Raw genomic sequence first — 20,302 nt, 5'->3', positions numbered from 1 at the left:
TTTTGTGTTATCAGACCATGCCCCAGTAACTCTATCTTTTAAAACAAAGTTAAACTTCACTTATAATTGCTTCTTTTTCCCACGTACCTAAGAGATTCGGTTAAATTAAAAAACTTCCTCTTGACTACATGGGAAGAATTTAGGACATTTAATAGTCATTGTAGAGAAAATATCCAATTATTTTGGGAGACTGCTAAAGTCTATATGAAAGCGGAAATTAATACTTATGTAGCAAGGTTAAAGAAGGACAAGGTAGGGAAAGAGAAGGATCTATGTGAAAGGTAGGGAGGCATATGATTTGTATTTAAAAAATCCTAATAAAGTTAACACAGAAAGTTATTTTTCCATAAGGAAAGATAGAGAGACCTTTCTAATGGGGAGGCACAGGAACTTCTTTATAGGAATGCTGCTAGATTTTCAAAGTTTGGCAATAAAGCCGGTAAATTGATGGCTGCAACTTTTAAGAGACAACTAGGAGGAAACCAGTTGCAGCCTTGAAAATAAGGGTACAACTTATACTGGGCAGGAGAAAATTACGCAACTATTTCAGAACTTTTATAAAGAACTCTATTCAACTCAGAGCCCTGAAATGGGAAAAATTATGGAATTTCTGGACAGAACTGACATTCCTCAAATCTCAGAAGTAGATGCGAGTGTCTGAACCAACCGATATCTGAAAATGAGATTCAGAAAACAATTAGTTCAATGGCTAGGGGGAAAATGCCAGGGCCAGATAATTTACCTCTGGAGTTCTATCAGATGTTATGGACTGAGATTGGCCCGGTTCTGGTAGATTTATAATGCGTATTTTGGATCAAATCTTAAAACATTAGATAATTTTAAAAGAGCGAATATTATTGTAATCCCTAAAAGTAACAAAGACCCTTTAGATATTACTTCGTATAGACCAATTTCCTTGCTTGGTCTGGATTATAAAATCTTAATGAAAATTCTGGCCGACAGGTTGAAGTTAATACTCCCTAGGATAATTCACCAGGATCAGGCGGGTTTTAATATGGGTAGGGCCTCGGAGTTCAATATAAGGAAAATTCTACATGTAATTTGTCATTATGGGGGGGCGGCTCGGCTCTGCCGGAGGCCTTCCTGCTATCTTTGGATGCAGAGAAGGCCTTCAACAGAGTGGAGTGGCCCTTCCTTCTACAGGTATTGGGAGGTTTGGGATTGTGGGGCAGTTTGGGGATTTTGTGACTAATATTTACTCAGACATTAAAGCTTCTATCTTGATCAATTATGGGATCTTGGACGTTTTTTCTTTGACAAGATGCACTAGACAGGGGTGTCCTATGTTGCCTTTGCTGTTTGATCTTATAATTGAGCCCTTAGCTATTAGATTAAGGAATCTGCTTACCGGAATTAATATAGGAAAGAGATATTTAAGACTGCGTTATTTGCGGATGATCTATTACTATATGTATCCAACCCAAAAAAGCAGGTTGAAGAGATTGTGAACTTATTGGATCAATACAGTATAGTGTCAGGTTATAAGATTAATCTTGCAAAATTAGATCCTATGGTTAAAACAAGATATAGAGGATCTCCAAACCTATCAATTTATGGAGACTAAGACTCTGAGCTATTTAGGGCTGAAGATTTCTGCCAACTCGGCTAATTGGTATAGGGACAACATTGGCACGGTTTTGAGAGATACTGAAGAGAAGATGAAATCTTGGGCGACACTCCCAGTCTCTTTGACTGGTAAAGTGGCCCTGTTTAAAATGTTTATTGTTCCTAAAATTTTGTATACATTAAGGATGCTCCCCTTCTTGATTAAGAAGATGATCTTTTGTGCTTTAACCAAGCATTAAGATACTATCTTTGGAGTTTAAGGAAACCAAGACTCAAGCTAGCCAAGTTATATCAACCGTATTGTAAAGGAGGCTTGGGGCTATCCAATTTAGAATGGTATAATCAGGCTGCCATCTTGTGATTTCCAGTAGACTGGTTAAAACGGTCTTTTATAAATTCAGAAGAGTCTCTAGAAAGACAGGTTTGTTCCTCTCTCTCCTGAACTTTGTTCTATTTGCTACCAACAAGGAGCTCAGTAGGATTATTTTTGACCATCCACTATTTAAGGATATATTGCTGTGTTGGAGGAAGTTATCTAAACATTTGGGTTTAGCCCAGAATGTTTCTAAATGGTTACCGATAAAAGGTAATATCCGATTTCCGCTGGGTAATATGACGGCTATTTATGAAAGATGGTCACCGACTAACCCTTTGATTGTTAGTGATTTTTATGACTATAATCATCATAAAGTATATGCATTTGATAATTTTCAAAAAAAGTTTCTAGGAATTCAGAGAAACCATATTTTTAATTTTTTTACAAATTGACGCCTAGATTTAGAGTTCTGCGGCCAAAGGGGTGCGTTAGCTACGCTGGCTTTTTTCTGGCCGCACCTTTTAAATACCGCTGGTATTGAGAGTTCTCTAAATGGCTACGTTAGGCTCCAAAAAAGGAGCGTATAGCATATTTACTGCAACTTCAACTCTCAATACCAGCGGTGCTTACGGACGTGGCCAGCTTAAAAAACGTGCTCGTGCACGATATCCCCATAGAAAACAATGGGGCTGTTTGAGCTGAAAAAAAAACACCTGCAAAAAATCCGCGTTCAGCTCCTAACGCAGCCCCATTGTTTTCTATGTGGAAACACTTCCTACGTCTGCACCTAACACTCTAACATGTACCCCGAGTCTAAACACCCCTAACCTTACACTTATTAACCCCTAATCTGTACCAATATTATAAACCCACCCCTCAAGGAGTTATCTCTAATACTATCTGTTGATACCCTAAGAGATCCTTACATAAAGGGCCTAACCAAAAAGACTCAGTCTAATAGTAACCAATGGGTTGCTCACGGTTTCACCTTTTATATCAACTGAGCCCATTTTACTACACCACTATTTTGTCACAATACCTCAAGGAGAACCCCCAGACAAGACAAGGCAACTAAAGGGCCATCTAATACATCTGGCAAACAAAATAACTTTTTTAAGATTTTAGAAACCTCCTCAGATGACATTCCTGAACCGCAAAGTAATGAAACTGAAGATACAAATATAAACACAACATCTTCTGCTCAAGACAGAGATCCACTCACTAAAGCAGATCTTGTAAATCTCCCTACTAAAGATGATTTTGCCTCATTTCTCATGCATGTGGGGAAACTCATAAAAGACGGCCTCACTAAGGTCAAAAAGGATATAACGGACTTGGGAGACAGGATCCTATACCTTGAAAAAGACACTGAACAAGTCAACAAAGAATTAGATTCTCACAACCACACCCTCGAAACTCAAGCTAAAACAATACACCAGATTGTTAATGGTTAATTGCTAAATATTGATTGTTGACTGCTGTTTGTTGACCATTACCAGTTAAGGTAATATGACCCTTATCAAAGGGTACTGCCTACTAGTAAGGTATTAGCCCCTTACTACCCGCTAGATAACCCCCCTTGTTTCCCCAGTTGAGCGGTTACTCATTGCAGCTGCCAGCACTGTCAGATTTTGCAATCATGTATTATCTAGTTCATTCTGTTACTATGTTCATTTTTATTTGTTATTCTATTGTTGTTATTTACAGGTTTTCAACATAACGTTACCATATATATTACCCTATATCAACTAAATGTCATACACTATACATACCATCTGACATATACACATTACCCTACAATTTACAAACATATTAAAACTCTCTCCCTCCAAAACATTGCCAATCATCAAAATAGGACATTCCAAATACCCCCTCTGCCCTAGAAACACCAATGGCCCAAAGAACACTTAAAATAACCACCGGAAATGCAAAAGGGCTAAACTCCCCAACAAAGCAGTCAGTGGCGCTCAATTGGTTCACAAAACAAAAAAGCTAAATTGTCTTCATACACTTTCTTAAATTCTCTGAACTTAAACTGACTTCTAAACACTACCTGGTGGGTTTTTTCAACTCACACACATGAAAAAAACGGAGTAGGCATTTCACTGCATAAATCCATCCCCTTCCAAGTACTTCACCAATACTCTGATACCGAGGGTCGATTTTTAATTTTGGTCTGGCTTTTATATAATAGACTGATTACATTAGCCAACATATATACGCACCAAACACGAGACAAGTTTGTTTCTTCAAATGCTTTACCGGGGAGCTGCTGGGTGTATTAAAGGGCATTGCAATACTGGCTGGAGACTTCAGCATAGCTTTAAACCCTACACTTGATTGCTTGCAAGCAAAAAACTCACATCTCTAAAGTTCTCTCAAAACCATATCACAATATCTCTGATCTGCTACCCTTATAGATATATTTAACTAAAAAAAAACTTGTACTTTTTTTTCAAACCCTAGGCATACTTTTCAAGTCTTGACCACTTTTGTAACTAAATAGGACTCACCCAAACACGTGACTCGGACTTTGAACCAACACCGTGGTCGGACCACTCAATGGTATCTCTGATCATGAAGTGGCCAGAGAGACCAATAACAGACTTCAGGTGGAAACTAGATAACACTCTCTTATTACAACCAAACATAGTTTAAAAAGTACAATTATCCTTACAGGACTATTTCAGACATAATAAAACCACACAATCTCCTCTAATAAGGCAGTTATTAGAGGAGATTCTTTTAGCAGAAAGCTATCTTAACTAAATCCTATAATACAGAATATACTTTATTACTGAATGCACTACAAAACACGGAACATGCACACATGCAGAACCCCACCAGCACTAATTGAAGCATTTAGGACTGTCAGACTAGAAATGAACAAACACTTAAACAAAGAGGTCAAAAGAAAAGCATTCTACCTCAAGAAGCTCTGCTTTGCAGAAAGAAACAGAGCTTGAACACTCTTAACTAGATCTCTAAAGAAAAAAACCCCTTGCCAACTGTGTGCATTCAATTAAAGCACAAGACGGAACAGACACCTCAGATTGCAAGAATATAGCTAATACATTCAGCGAGTACTACAACAAACTATATAATATCCCTCCCACTGAACACTCCACTAACATACCTCTAATTGACCATTATCTAGAAGAATCACAACTCCCAACATTATCTAGGGAGTCATCAGACTACCTGGGCGCACACATCACAGCTCAAGAAATTTTGACTGAAATAAAAGAGATTCCCCCAAATAAAAGCCCAGGACCTGACGGTTTGACAAATACTTATTACAAACAATTTAAACATATTTTGACCCCCCCCCCCATCTAGCAAATCTCTTGAATTAGTTGGACAATGACGGACAGTTTTCCAAGCAACTACTTGAAGCTCATATTTCAGAAATTCCCAAACCAGGGAAAACACTGACGGACCCAAGAAGTTACTGTCAGGGTTTTCTCCCTGTTGTGTTTGCCATGTGCTGCTGGCAGCCATTTTACTCACCTCTCTTCCTGACTATGGTGCATTGTGGGGGATGCTGCTCAATTCCTGCACTTTCTTTTATGGCCAAACTGCTGTGCATCATCCATGTGAGACTGGATGCAGTCTCAGAATTGTGATGTCATCACTTATTATTTAACCCCTTAATGACAACTGACGTACCAGGTACGTCATGCATTAACAACCAGTTAATGACAATAGACGTACCTGGTACGTCAGTTGTCTAAGAGAGTGCTGGAAGCGATCGCAATCGCTTCCAGCAGCTCTCAGGGTATTGCAGTGATGCCTCCATATGGAGGCATCCTGCAATACCTTTTCAGAAGACTCCGATGCAGAGAGAGCCACTCTGTGGCCCTCTCTGCACCGGTAGCGATGGTGCCGGTTCGTTGGTGGGTGGGAGCATAACAGGGAGGCGGGTGGGCGGCCCATCGCTAGGTGCACGCCGGGTGCCAGGAGCGTGCGGGCGCGCGATTAGCTGGCCACTGACACCAATGAGGGGGAAGAGGGGGGAAAAAAGAATTAATAAAAATAAATATATAAGGATCTGGGAGGGGGAGGGGGTTGGGGTATTGTGGGGGGCTGCTACACTACAGAAAACATTAAAAATTGCAAAAAAGATAAAAAAAAACACTTGTTTTTGGGGCAAATTGGGTACCGGCAGACAGCTGCCAGTACCCACGATGGCGGCAATTAGGGAGGGGAGAGGGTTAGAGAGCTGGGGGGGGGGATCATGGAGGTTGGGGCTAAGGCAGGGGTCCATCACAGCTAAAACATTTTATTTTTTTTATTAAAAAAAGAAAAACTCCTTTTATTTAGTACTGGCAGACTTTCTGCCAGTACTTAAGATGGCGGGGACAATTGTGGGGTGGGGGAGGGAAGAGAACTGTTTGGGAGGGATCAGGGGGTGGGATGTGTCAGGTGGGAGGCTGATCTCTACCCTAAAGCTAAAATTAACCCTGCAAGCTCCCTACAACCTACCTAATTAACCCCTTCACTGCTGGGCATAATTTACGTGTGGTGCGCAGCAGCATTTAGTGGCCTTCTAATTACCAAAAAGCAATGCCAAAGCCATATAAGTCTGCTATTTCTGAACAAAGGGGATCCCAAAGAAGCATTTACAATCATTTGTGCCTTAATTGCAGAAGCTGTTTGTAAATAATTTCAGTGGGAAACCTAAAGTTTGTGACAAAATTTGTGAAAAAGTGAACTTTTTTTTTTATTTGATGACATTTGGCGGTGAAATGGTGGCATGAAATATACCAAAATGGGCCTAGATCAATACTTTGGGTTGTCTTCTAAAAAAAAATATATACATGTCAAGGGATATTCAGGTATTCCTGACAGATATCAGGGTTCCAATGTAACTAGCGCTAATTTTGAAAAAAAGTTGTTTGGAAATAGCAAAGTGCTACTTGTATTTATGGCCCTATAACTTGCAAAAAAAGTAAAGAACATGTAAACATTGGGTATTTCTAAACTCAGGACAAAATTTAGAAACTATTTAGCATAGGTGTTTTTTGGTGATTGTAGATGTGTAACAGATTTTGGGGGTCAAAGTTAGAAAAAGTGTGTTTTTTTCAATTTTTTCCTCATATTTTAATTTTTTTTATAGGAAATTATAAGATATGATGAAAATAATGGTATCCTTAGAACGTCCATTTAATGACGAGAAAAACGGTATATAATATGTGTGGGTACAGTAAATGAGTAAGAGGGAAATTACAGCTAAACACAAACACTGCAGAAATGTAAAAATAGCCATTGTCATTAAGGGTAAGAAAATTGAAAAATGGTCCGGTCATTAAGGGGTTAAAGGGCCTCTGTTCAGTATGCTTTGCCTTTGCGTTGTCTAAGACCTGTTTGTGAGAGTTCCTGTGTATTACCTGGCTGCCTGACGTCCTTCCTGGTTCCTGATCCCTGGCTTGTTCCCGACTCTGCTGTTTTCCTTCTTCCTGATTCCGGCTCATCTGACTACTCACTTTGGCTTCTGGTTCGTCTGACTACCAGTTCTGGTTTTGATTCCTGGCTTGTTATTTGACTTGTGGACTTTTTATTATTTTTTGCTATTAATAAAGGTGTGATTATTTTTGCACTTCTCGTCTCAGTCTGATTCCTGGCACCCTGACATTACGCAAAGGCCATGAATCCTGATAGTGCTAATAATCCACCTTTACCTGCCATCATTTCCAGGATGGATGTACAGGATCACTGCTTGGATCAATTTGCACTAGCCCTGCAAACCATGGTGACTCGCACTGCACATTTGGACCAAAGTGTCCCGCAAGTTATGGCTGCTCCTGTTTCCGCTGCTGCACCTATGCCTACCAGGAGCATGTTCTGCACCTCTACCTCAGTGATATGGAGGTGATCCTATTCAGTGCAGAGGGTTTTTGAACCAGTTGGGAATTTACTTTGAGATGTTACCTCAGGCATTTCCCTCTGACAGAGCTAAGGTGGGATTTCTCATCTTGTTACTCTATGACACAGCTCTTGCCTGGGCTAATCCCTTGTGGGAGACTAATAAACCTGTGATTTCAAATTACCCTGAATTTGTGGCTTCCTTTCAAAGGGTATTTGATGTTCGGCTCGCTCCTCCTCTGCTGCTAAACAACTCATGTCCATTCAGCAAGGTACAAGATCTGTTGCTCAGTATGCTATTGAGTTCCGTACGCTTGCCGCAGAGGTAGGTTGGAACTATGAAGCCCTTTATTGCCGCCTTCTTTCATGGGCTCTCTGATGCGATTAAAGACGAAGTTGCTGCCAGAGATTTACCAGAGGATTTCGAGGCATTGGTGTCTTTTTTGATCCTAATTGACATCAGACTCAGAGAGAGGCCCTCTTTCAAGGAGCGCTTGCGGAAGCATCCTGTTCCATTGTCTCCTACGTGTTCGTTCCCACCCTTACCTCCCTCTCCTCTCATGCCTCCTGGTCCTGAGTCACCAGGTACTGCTGTGCCGATGCAGCTGGGATTCAGGTCGCCTCTCTGCAGCGGAGAGGGCCTTTAGGAGGAGGGAGGGGCTCTGCCTCTATTGTGGGTTACAGGGCCACCTTTTGACGTCTTGTCCTACAAACGATCGCCGGGAAACGATCACACCTAAGATCCTGTTGGGGGCAGATCTTGGGTGGTTTATCCTCGTCCCCGGAACCGCTTAAGGAGAAACCTTTGGTCATGGTTGTCCTTTCCTGGGTAGACTCCTCCATAGTCACCCAGGTTCTTGTTGACTCTGGCGCTGTGGGCTATTTCATTGACAGTGCTTTTGTATCAAAGCACTCCATTCCTGTTTTGCCTCGGTCCGTTCCGCTTGCTATTGAGGCCATTGATGATAGGCCCCTTCAGCCCGCACTCGTTACTCACAAAACTGCTCCGTTGTCCATGGCTGTTGGGGCTCTCCATTTTGAAACCCTCCAGTTCCAGGTGATAAACTCTCCGCATTTTCCGATTGTTCTGGGTTATCCTTGGCTCCAAAAGCACAATCCCAGTCTCAACTGGCGCAGGTCCGAAATTTTGTTGTGGTCCCCGCAATGTATTTCCTCTTGTCTTCGGAAACCAGTTAAAGTCTTGTGCAATTCTTCGGTTTCTCAATTGCCAGAGGAGTACCGAGATTTCCTAGACGTGTTTGACAAGGTGTGTGCTGGTATGTTGCCTCCTCACCGGTCGTACGATTGTGCCATAGACCTGCAACCCGGAGCCATTCCTCCTCGGGGCCGAGTGTACCCTCTGTCTGTTGCAGAGAATTGTGCTATGGAGGAGTATGTTGCAGATGCTCTGTTGCTGGGGATTATCCGCAAATCCTGCTCTCCTGCAGGGGCTGGCTTTTTCTTTGTGAAGAAAAAAGGTGGCGAGTTAAGACCATGTATCGATTATAGGGGTCTTAATTGTCTTACCATTAAGAATGCTTACCCTTTTCCACTTATTACGGAACTCTTTGACCGCCTCAAGGGAGCTACGGTCTTTACTAAACTTGATTTGAGAGGAGCGTACAATCTCGTTAGGATTAAGGAGGGCCACGAATGGAAAACAGCATTTAACACCAGGAGTGGGCATTATGAGTATCTTGTAATGCCCTTTGGCCTATGTAATGCTCCTACTGTTTTTCAGGAATTTATGAATGATGTCCTACGAGATATGTTGCAACAGTGTGTTGTGGTGTACTTAGACGACATCCTCATACACTCACCCACACTTGAGGCTCATTGTTCTGATGTTACACGGGTTCTTCAGAGACTACGTGAGAATGGCCTGTTTTGTAAACTCGAGAAATGTGAGTTCCATCAGACTCAAGTAACCTTCCTAGGTTATGTTATCTCCGTTGCTGGGTTCTCCATGGATCCTGACAAGTTATCTGCAGTTCTGCAGTGGCCTCGCCCAGTTGGTCTTCGGTCTATTCAACGTTTTTTGGGGTTCGCCAATTACTATAGAAAGTTTATTAAAAACTTTTCGTCCTTGGTCAAACCTATCACAGACTTGACCCGTAAAGAGAATGATCCACTCCATTGGTCACCTACTGCCATTAAGGCCTTTGATAGTTTTAAGACTGCCTTTGCTGCCGCTCCAGTTCTGGCTCATCCTAACCCTGTCCTGCCTTTCGTTCTTGAGGTCGATGCATCTGAGACTGGAGTAGGTGCCCTCTTGTCTCAACGTCCTACGCCTGACGGTTCCTTGCATCTGTGTGGTTTCTTCTCTAAGAAATTGTCTCCAGCAGAGTGCAATTATGAAATTGGCGACAGGGAATTACTGGCCATAATTTTGGCACTTAAGGAATGGAGGCATCTTCTTGAGGGTACTAGCGTGCCAGTGCTCATTCTTACTGATCACAAGAATTTAACGTATCTATCTGAAGCAAAACGTTTGTCGCCCCGACAGGCCAGATGGGCGCTATTTTTGTCTCGGTTTAATTATGTGGTCTCCTACCTGCCTGGTAGTAAGAATGTTAGGGCTGATGCCCTCTCTCGACAATTTTCGCCTCTGTCCAAGGAGGAGTCTGTACCTACACCTGTTATACCTCCTGACCATATTTTGGCTACCATACGTACTAATTTGACTTCTCCCTGGGGGAGGAGATCCTGGCTGCAAAAACCAATGCACCTCCTGAGAAACCTAGTGGGACGTGTTTTGTTCCTGAGAATCTTCGAACTAAACTTTTGCACACTTACCACTATCCTAAAGCCGCAGGTCACCCAGGCAAGAACCAAATGATTTGGTCTGTCACTCAACAATTCTGGTGGCCAGGTCTTCGTTCTGATGTTGCTGCGTATGTTGCCTCCTGCTCAGTTTGTGCACAGAATAAGACTCCTTGACATCTTCCTGTGGGTCTTCTTCAACCTATTGCTAATGGTGAGCGTCCTTGTACACATCTTTCCATGGACTTCATTGTCGAGCTCCCAGTTTCCAATGGCAATACTGTTATCCTTATGGTGGTTGACCGTTTTTCTAAAATGTCACATTGCATTCCCTTGATTAAGCTGCCTACCTCTCAGGAGCTTGCTTCAATTTTTGCCTGGGACGTCTTACGTTTACATGGGTTACCCAAGGAGATAGTGTCGGACCGGGGTAGCCAGTTTGTCTCCAGATTTTGGCGTTCCTTTTGTGCTCAAATGGGGATCCGGCTTTGCTTCTCCTTGGCATATCACCCTCAGTCCAATGGGGCTGCGGAACGGTCTAATCAAGCTCTGGAACAGTTCCTCCGTTGCTATGTCTCAGATCACCACAATAATTGGTCTGAACTGTTACCTTGGGCAGAGTTTGCTCGTAATAGTGCTATTAATGCTTCCTCCAAGATATCTCCATTTGTGGTGAATTATTGGTTTCAACCATCCTTGTTGCCTGATTCATTCATGTCTCAGGGTATTCTGGCTTTGGAGGAGCATCTCCGGCAACTCCATTCCACGTGGGTGCAGATTCAGGATTGCCTTCATCGTTCTATGCAGCGCCAAAAGTTCCAGGCTGATCATAGGCGTCTGCCCGCACCTTCCTACCAGGTTGGTGAGAGAGTTTGGCTGTCCTCCCACAACTTGAACCTTCATGTGCCTTCCAATAAATTGGCTCCCCGTTATGTTGGTCCTTTTCGAATACTCCGATGGGTTAATCCTGTGGCCTACGCTCTTGACCTTCCTCCTGCTATGCGCCTCTCCAATGTTTTTCATGTCTCCCTCTTGAAACCATTGGTTTGTAATCGGTTTACCACTGTGTTGCCTCGTCCCCGCCCTATCTTTGTTGACAACCATGAGGAGTATGAGGTCAGCAGCATTATTGACTCTCGTATGTCCAGGGGCCGTGTACAGTATTTGGTTCACTGGAGAGGTTACGGTCCGGAGGAGCGTTCTTGGGTTCCCTCCTCTGATGTTCATGCTCCCGCCCTCCTCCATGCCTTCCATGCCCGTTTCCCCAATAAGCCTTTTGTCCTCCCGCGGGGGAGGGGTCATTGAGGGGAGGGTACTGTCAGGGTTTTCTCCCTGTTGTGTTTGCCATGTGCTGCTGGCAGCCATTTTACTCACCTCTCTTCCTGACTATGGTGCATTGTGGGGGATGCTGCTCAATTCCTGCACTTCTTTTTATGGCCAAACTGCTGTGCATCATCCATGTGAGACAGGATGCAGTCTCAGAATTGTGATGTCAACACTTATTTAAAGGGCCTCTGTTCAGTATGCTTTGCCTTTGCGTTGTCTGAAACCTGTTTGTGAGAGTTCCTGTGTATTACCTGGCTGCCTGACGTCCTTCCTGGTTCCTGATCCCTGGCTTGTTCCCGACTCTGCTGTTTTCCTTCTTCCTGATTCCGGCTCGTCTGACTACTCGCTTTGGCTCCTGACTCGGCTCGTCTGACTAGCAGTTCTGGTTTTGATTCCTGGCTTGTTATTTGACTTGTGGACTTTTTATAATTTTTTGCTATTAATAAAGGTGTGATTATTTGTGCACTTCTCGTCTCAGTCTCATTCCTGGCACCCTGACAGTAACCGCCCAATCTCATTACTCAACATTGACATATAAATATACACAAAAGTTTTAGCCATATGAATTAATTCAATATTACCCACAAACGTTATACACGTAGACCAAGCAGGATTTGTCCCACTAAGAGAAGCCAGAGACAATACCATTAGGGTTATGCATTTGACAGAATATTCGACTGCACACAATATCCCATCTGCCCTGGTGTCTACGGACGCAGGAAAGGTCTTTGACCAACTGAACTGGACTTTTCTCAAACAGACATTCATTTGGATAATTAATGATAAAAAGGATCTTCCATTTAAAAAAAAACCATCGACTAAGGTTAGAATTAATGGAGTACTGTCCCATAGTTTTTAAATTGTGAATAATGCTAAGCCGGGATGCCCCCTTTCCCCGTCCCTGTTCATATTTTTAACCTAGCTAGGTATCTGTAACAATTCAACCTGGCTAGTTGAAAATTACAGGTTATTAGGGTATTGTTTTTGTAGCTATTCACGTTAAGCTCAACTCTAAGTGGAAGAGAGAGTTTATTTAATTTATGAATAGCAGAGATTTTCTGAATGGTTATGCAAATAGACAAAGAATAAAGTTAAATTAACTTGTCTTTAGGTGTAGAGCTTGAATAGTTAAGTTGTTTAGTTTTACAGCAGATGATGTTATTAGATTACAGCTGAATAAGCATAGATTTAATCACTTGTGAGGAGTATTGGTTGCTTAACGGTTAATGAACACAGTATAATTGAAGACACTGTCCAAACTTAGAAGCAAACAACAGTAGTTTTATCAGTAAGCAGTCCATTAACATCAATGATACAGGATGAAACAGAATACCATAGCGTAATAGATAGCAGTCATTTAGGTTGTTAGCTGCGATATAGAGGTGAACTGCATACAGTGTAAGCCAGCAAGACAGAAAGCAGTTGTAGTCAATAATACTTGCGATTTGGATTCCGGTACTGGTGTGATTGACTTACGGCACAGCTTACTTTCAGAGTTCTGGTAAGGAGGTCAAGGTACTTCTGATAGTGCACTTTATCCGGTATCCGTTCAAGCTGTTGTGATGAGAGGAGTGGAGGTTTCCCTAGACAGCGTTAACATCAGAAGGAGACTGCTGAGAGAGAGGAGCTGCCCCTGCAGCTTGATGACGTCAGAGTGGTTACGGCAGCGTTAGTGAAATAGATTCTGACAGGTAGAAGTGGAATTAAATGCTGAATAAACAACTTAGACTTTAAATAAGTTATTTTAAAGGCTTGAGTTTTAGAGATGATTCACAGAGTATATGTTCAAAGTCTTCATGCAGTTGAAGGTAATTTGATACTTTTAGAAAAGGAAACAGAAAGAGCACTTCCTAAAACTAAACTTTCTCTAAGCACACTCAATAATCAAGCAAGCAAATAGGGTAAAGCTGATCCTTTTATAGAGACTGAAGTGGAGGTGTTTTGTATGAGTTAAAGGTATAGCGGTCTATGACAGATCCCTCCTATCAAGACCCCGTTCTAGGGGGAGCCGGTCTGGGCTTCATGGGATTCTTAGCATGAAAGGCTGCGATCAAGCGTGGAGCAGTTAAATCCTTCACAGGAACCCATGAATCTTCATAAGTACCGAAACCCCTCCAATGAACCAAATATTCCAGAGTCCTCTGACGATATCTGGAATCCAAGATACGACCCACTTCATATTTCTTGTCATCCTCAATCAATGAAGTAGAGACTGATGCATCTGAATCCAAAGACTTTGCATCACCTTGGTAGGGTTTCAATAACGAAACGTGGAATGATGGGTGAATATGGAGGGTTTCAGGCAATTTCAACACCACTGCATTGTCATTTATGACTCTCAATACGGGGAATGGTCCCAGGAACTTAGACGCCAACTTTTTACATGGTACCTTCAGATTGATATTCTTTGTTGATAACCAGACAAGATCGCCTTTCTGATATGGAGGAGGAATAGTACGTTTTTTTATCATAATACATTTTTTGGGTTTCTTTAGCAGTCTTTAATTGATTTTGTAAAAACAGCAAGGTGTCAGAGATTTTAGCTGAGTAATCTAGTACCGCTGGAAAATCGGAATGGGTACCCATTTTTGGGAAGCTGTTGGGATGGTAGCCGAAAGTGGCATAGAAGGGGGACATACCTGTTGAACTGTTTCTTGAGTTGTTGTAGGCAAATTCTGCCATTGCCAGCCAATCGGACCAATTGTTTTGTTGAGTCAAAACATAGCACCTGAGATATTGCTCAAGGGTTTGATTTAATCGTTCAGTCAGTCCATTGGTTTGAGGATGGAAATCTGTAGAGTACTTGGGAGAGGTCTTCAATTGTACACATAAATTTCGCCAGAATTTGGACGTAAACTGTATGCCACGATCGGATACAATGGAAGTTGGTATACCATGTAGTTTTACAATATGGGAGATGAACAATTTAGCAGTTGTTGGAGCGGTAGGTGTTTTAAAGGAATGAAGTGAGCTAGTTGGGTCAAGTGGTCTATGACAACCAAAATAGCTGTAAAACCATTGGAAGAGGGAAGATCTACAATGAAGTCCATTCCCACCATAGACCAAGGCTTTTCAGGCACAGGTAAAGGTGTTAACAAACCAAAAGGTTTATTATGTTCTTTCTTTTTTACCGAACAAATATGACAATTAGAGATGTAGGTTTGCAGATCATTCTTTAGAAGAGGCCACAAGAATAATCGTTTGATTAGATCATAGGTTTTGGTGATACCTGGGTGTCCTGATAAGGGTAAATCGTGGAATTGCTGAATGATCTGTTTTTTTTGTAAAATAGGAGGTACATAAATTAATTTGTTATAGGTAAGTAGCCCTGTTGATGAATCTTTAAGACATTCTTTAGGAATGGTCGTGTCTGTCTGTTGTGCAGATAATATCTCACCCTGTAGAGTTGTTATTACTGCTAAGATCTTATATGAAGGTATGATGCTATATCTTTCTTCCTCCTCAGTTTCAGCTTGTTGGGATCTAGAGAGAGCATCGGCTTTGGTATTTTTATTGCCTGGTCTGTAATGTAGAATGAAATTAAAGCGATCCAAGAAAAGCGCCCATCAAACCTGTCTAGATGAGAGGGTTTTATTTTTCTTTAAGTATTGTAGGTTTCTGTAGTCTGTAAATATGTTGAATGGAATAATTGTTGCCTCTAATAAGTGTCGCCAATGTTCCAAAGCTGACTTTATGGCCAGTAGTTCCTTGTCGCCAATAGAATAGTTTCTTTCTGCAGGATTTAGTAAACGTGAATAGAAGGCTATGAGATGTTGGGTCAATGATACTTTATCCTGTTGGGACAGAACATCTCCAATGGCAACGTTAGATGCCTCTACCTCCAATGTGTATGTCAATGCAGGATCCGGTAATCTTAGAATTGGGGCGGTAGTGAATTTCTCCTTCAGGAGTCAAAAAGCTATTTCAGCCTCTTTGTTCCATTTATATCTTTGTTTTCCTGTTAAACGGGTTAAAGGTTGTACCACAGAGGAGTAATTTTCAATGAATTTTCTATATAAATTAGAAAACCCTAAGAATCTCTGCAGAGATTTGATGGATTGGGGTGCTGGCCAATTGATGATAGCTGCGACCTTATCCGGATCCATCTGTATGCCTGTTGGTGAAATAATATACCCTAGAAATTTTATGGAATTTTTATGAAATTTACATTTTTCCATCTTAGCATATAAACTATGTTCCCTTAGGGTGGAGAGAACCCAAAGTACATGTTTTCTGTGTTCCGTGATATTTTTTGAATATATGAGAATATCATCAAGATATACTACTACACAGATGTCCATTAGATCTTTGAATATTTAGTTTATGAAATGTTGGAAGGTTGGGGTGAGTTGGTGAGGCCGAATGGCATTACGTTGTATTGATACAAACCGTACCTAGTTTTAAAGGCGGTCTTCCATTCGTCACCTGATTTCATTCTGATGAGATTATATGCTCCTTTTAGATCGAGCTTGGTGAATATAGTGGCTCCATTCAAACGTTCCAATAATTCCGGTATCAACGGTAGTGGATATCAATTTTTTATGGTGACAGCATTTAATTCTAGATAATCAATTATTGGACGGAGTGTCCCATCTTTGTTGGTGACAAAGAAAATTGCGGAAGCAGTAGGTGAGGAGGAAGGTGATATGAATCCTTTTCTTAGATTCTCATCGAGATATTCTTTGAGGTATTGCAGTTCTTTCTGTGAAAGGGGAAATATACGGTTTGTAGGGAGTATAGCTCCTGGTATTGTTTCTATTGGACAGTCATACTGTCTGTGAGGTGGCAAAATCTCTGCCTTCTTTAGATTAAAAACATCTGAGAAATCACTGTATTCAGGAGGAAGGGAAGGATCAATATGGTTAATTGAGACATATGGATGACAAGTATCAGAACAATATTGTGAATTAAAAGTAATCTTATTGACTTGCCAGTAAATAGAAGGGCTATGTTTTTGCAACCAAGGATATCCTAGTAATATTGGGTGTATAGAACATGGGATAATGTCATAAGTGATGCATTCTTTATGCCCTGTGTCAGTAATTTTAAGTATTGGTATGGTCTGATGAGTTATTGGCCCCTTTAAAAACTGTGACCCATCAATAACACGCACAAACAGAGGTGTGATTTTCTGCACACAAGGTATTTTATTAAGTGACACTACAGATTGATCTATAAATGTTCCATAGGCTCCGGAGTCAATTATGGCCACTTCCTGGAACTGATGCTGATCCCACTGCAATGACAAATTAAGTGAAAAATGAGTAAGTTGTTTTTGATTTAGAGTAAAATCGTTAGTTATTATCTTACCCTTTTTTAGTCGACTCAGTAGAGGACAAGATGACACTTCGTGTTCTTTACTAGCGCAATACATACACAGTTTAGCTAATCATCTTCTTAGCTTTTCTTCACTGGATAAAGGTCCTCTTATGGCTCCTATTTCCATAGGGATTGAGGTAGTGGGAGATTTGCCTTGACTGGAGGGAAGATATCTTTTGGTGCTTGACTCAGGTTGTTGTCTTTCTTGTCTTCTCTCTCGATAACGTTGATCCATCGAAATACTTCATTTGATAAGGGCTTCCACAGTCTCAGGTAGTTCCACTTTTGAGAGGTCATCTTTGAGATGCTCAGAAAGTCCCAGACGGAACTGATTTCTAAGACTCACTGAGTTTCATTGTGAATCGGTTGCCCAGAGCTGGAACTCAGCTATATAATCTTCTACAGCTCTTTTCCCTTGTCTCAAAGAACGTAAATTATTTTCAGCAGTTTGTTGTTTGTTGATATCCTCATACAAGACTGCCATAGTTTGAAAGAAATTTTCCAGGGAATTGAGGACTGGATCATCTGATTTGAAGTATCTATCTGCCCATGCTCGTGGCTCACCAGACAGATATGATATTGCGGTGCAGACCTTTATTTTATCGGTTCGATATGTCTTGGGTCTTAAGGTGAACATCAGGAGACAGGCATTTCTAAATTCCCGAAATTTGGAGCGATCTCCTGAAAAAATCACTGGTGGGTTCACTTGGGGTTCAGGGAAATCACTAGCCCTCTGGGTTACCACGTCGTTAAGCACTCTTCTTAGGGTATTATTCTCATTCTGTAATTCAGTGAGACCCTGAGCCAATATATCTACCTTTTGGTTCAGAGAGCTAATTTGATTGCTCATCTCCTCAGGATTCATTTCTAAAAGGAGACTGAGGTTTTTTATGGGCTTGATTATTATGTAACAATTCAACCTGGCTAGTTGAAAAGTACAGGTTATTAGGGTATTGTTTTTGTAGCTATTCACATTAAGCTCAACTCTAAGTGGAAGAGAGAGTTTATTTAATTTATGAATAGCAGAGATTTCTGAATGGTTATGCAAATAGACAAAGAATAAAGTTAAATTAACTTGTCTTTAGGTGTAGAGCTTGAATAGTTAAGTTGTTTAGTTTAACAGCAGATGATGTTATTAGATTACAGCTGAATAAGCATAGAGTTAATCACTTGCGAGGAGTATTAGTTGCTTAAGGGTTAATGAACACAGTATAATTGAAGACACTGTCCAAACTTAGAAGCAAACAATAGTAGTTTTAGCAGTAAGCAGTTCATTAAAATCAATGATACAGGATAAAACAGAATACCATAGCGTAATAGATAACAGTCATTTAGGTTGTTAGCTGTGATATAGAGGTGAACCGCATACAGTGTAAGCCAGCAGACAGAAAGCAGTTGTAGTCAATAATAATTGCGATTTGGATTCCGGTACTGGTGTGATTGACTTACGGCACAGCTTACTTTCAGACTTCCGGTAAGGAGGTCAAGGTACTTCTGATAGTGCACTTTATCTGGTATCCGTTCAAGCTGTTGTGATGAGAGGAGTGGAGGTTTCCCTAGACAGCGTTAACATCAGAAGGAGACTGCTGAGAGAGAGGAGCTGCGCCTGCAGCTTGATGACGTCAGAGTGGTTACGGCAGCGTTAGTGAAATAGATTCTGACAGGTAGAAGTTGAATTAAATGCTGAATAAACAACTTAGACTGTAAATAAGTTATTTTGCAAGGCTTGAGTTTTAGAGATGATTCACAGAGTATATGTTCAAAGTCTTCATGCAGTTGAAGGTAATTTGATACGTTTAGAAAAGAAAACAGAAAGAGCACTTCCTAAAACTAAACTTTCCCTAAGCACACTCAATAATCAAGCAAGCAAATAGGGTAAAGCTGATCCTTTTATAGAGACTGAAGGGGAGGTGTTTTGTATGAGTTAAAGGTATAGCGGTCTATGACGGTATCCTACCTTAGATTAAAACCTTCATTAAACAGGAATAGTACGCAATTTAAGACATGGTTAAGAATAAAATGGATAGATTTTATCCAGATGTATCCAACACCAGAAGTCAAAATAGAAACTCTATGGGAGACTTTTAAGGCGGTGATAAGGGGTGAAATCAAAGCATATCTGGTAATACAAAAACGGAAATATGTGGCTAGATATATTGAGCTGGCCTCCCAATTGCGTAATGCATATAATTCATATATTAGTGATCCTTCAAGGGTGCTATGGGCAGCCTATCAAAGAGTTAAAAAGGAAAGAGAATTATTCTTAACACAAAAAGTAGCACAAGATGATCTTAGGAAGAGGCTCTTCTTCTTTAGACATGGAGGGAAAGCTGGGAAACTCCTAGCAAATATAACCAAAAAAAAAAAAAGAGGGACACAATTGGACCCATTAAGACCCCACCAGGTCGAATTATCAATATTAAAGAAATTAAAAATTTTATATCCCTGTATTTACAGGAAGTATATGCAGAGACTCCAGTAAATATGCAAATTAAAAATAATTTCTGGGGAAAATTACAGGTCCCAAGACTAGAAAGGGCAAGATTGGATGAACTGAATCTTCCTATCACAGTGTTAGAAGTAACGAACGCAATTAAAAAATTGTCAGTTAATAAAGCTGCAGGTCCAGACCAGCTCCCAGCCGAGTTGTATAAAATTCTTTCAGAAGATATTGCGCCTTTGTTAACATCCTTATTTAATCAATACTTTATTGAGAATATCCCATGTTCAAAATATTTTGCCGCATCTCTTATAGCCTTGATTCTCAAAAAAAATAAAAACCCAGAAGACGTTGGCTCGTATAGGCTACTAAATAGTGACTACAAAATACTTATGTCCATAATAGCCTATAGATTTAAACACCTTAATGGTTCGTTAATACATAAAGATCAAGTAGGCTTTATGCCGGGCAGAAGTTGTTCGCGTAATTTACGCAATCTTCAGTTAATATAAAAAAAATTCAAAATCAACCGGATAAGAAAGGCTCTACATTAGGAACAGATGCAGCAATAGTATCAATTGATGCCGAAAAGGCCTTTGACTCCATCATATGGGATCATCTCTTTACAGCATTAAGAAAGTATGTGGTCGAAGGCCCTTTCCTACAATTTACGTGTTCAATATACA

The sequence above is a fragment of the Bombina bombina genome, chromosome 1 (genome assembly GCF_027579735.1).
Source record: "Bombina bombina isolate aBomBom1 chromosome 1, aBomBom1.pri, whole genome shotgun sequence".
In the NCBI taxonomy this organism is placed as follows: domain Eukaryota; kingdom Metazoa; phylum Chordata; class Amphibia; order Anura; family Bombinatoridae; genus Bombina; species Bombina bombina.
This window is presented reverse-complemented; position numbering follows the sequence as displayed.